Genomic DNA, 777 nt, shown 5'->3' with positions numbered 1-777 from the left:
ATTAGTGACCTTCCAGAATGTATAATTCGAGGCATTAACAAATATAAGATATTATTCTTGAATTTATAATCCAGAGTATTAACAAACATGGTCTGGAATACTCTATTCCGAAGACTTTTAACAATGTTCCAGATTGAGTAATCCAGATGACATGATTTACTAATCCGACATATAATTTTAACAATATGGAACGAATAATCTGGAGCCAAAATTTATATTATGGATTAATAAATCCATAATTGATGGTTAATGTTTTGATTTCATTCCAAACCAATTCAATCGCCCCTACACCTGCTAGTGCCAAAACTTATGAGTGCAGTCGCATACAAATTCCATTTCACCCTATTATTGCATGACGCGAGCTGAGTGAGGAGACAACGAATTTGTTGACGGGGAGTTTGGAAGAGATAGATAGATAAATGGAGAGAGAGAGGCAGGAGTGAGTGCTCGCCGTATCACATTGTTCTATTTGATATTTGCGTTAAACTGTTGACAATTTCATTTTGACTGATTATGTTGATCAGATATATACTTAAAAAAGTGTTCATTTTATCGTTGAATTAATGTTTTGCTGTTTGTTCACAGCAACAGTCGCCGGATTAATGCCGATGGGCAATGTGGGGAAAGAAGGTGGAAGGCAATATAGGGATATTAAAAATATAGGAGTGCAGGAAGCAAAAGACCGTTAACTAGTAATCCTGACGGCCCAAAAGCCTATTCGAATGGTCCTTCGAGATCCAAAAAAAAAAATAGAGAAGCAAGAGAATAGAAAATAGA

The sequence above is a fragment of the Glycine max genome, chromosome 3 (assembly GCF_000004515.6).
Source record: "Glycine max cultivar Williams 82 chromosome 3, Glycine_max_v4.0, whole genome shotgun sequence".
Lineage (NCBI taxonomy): Eukaryota > Viridiplantae > Streptophyta > Magnoliopsida > Fabales > Fabaceae > Glycine > Glycine max.
This window is presented reverse-complemented; position numbering follows the sequence as displayed.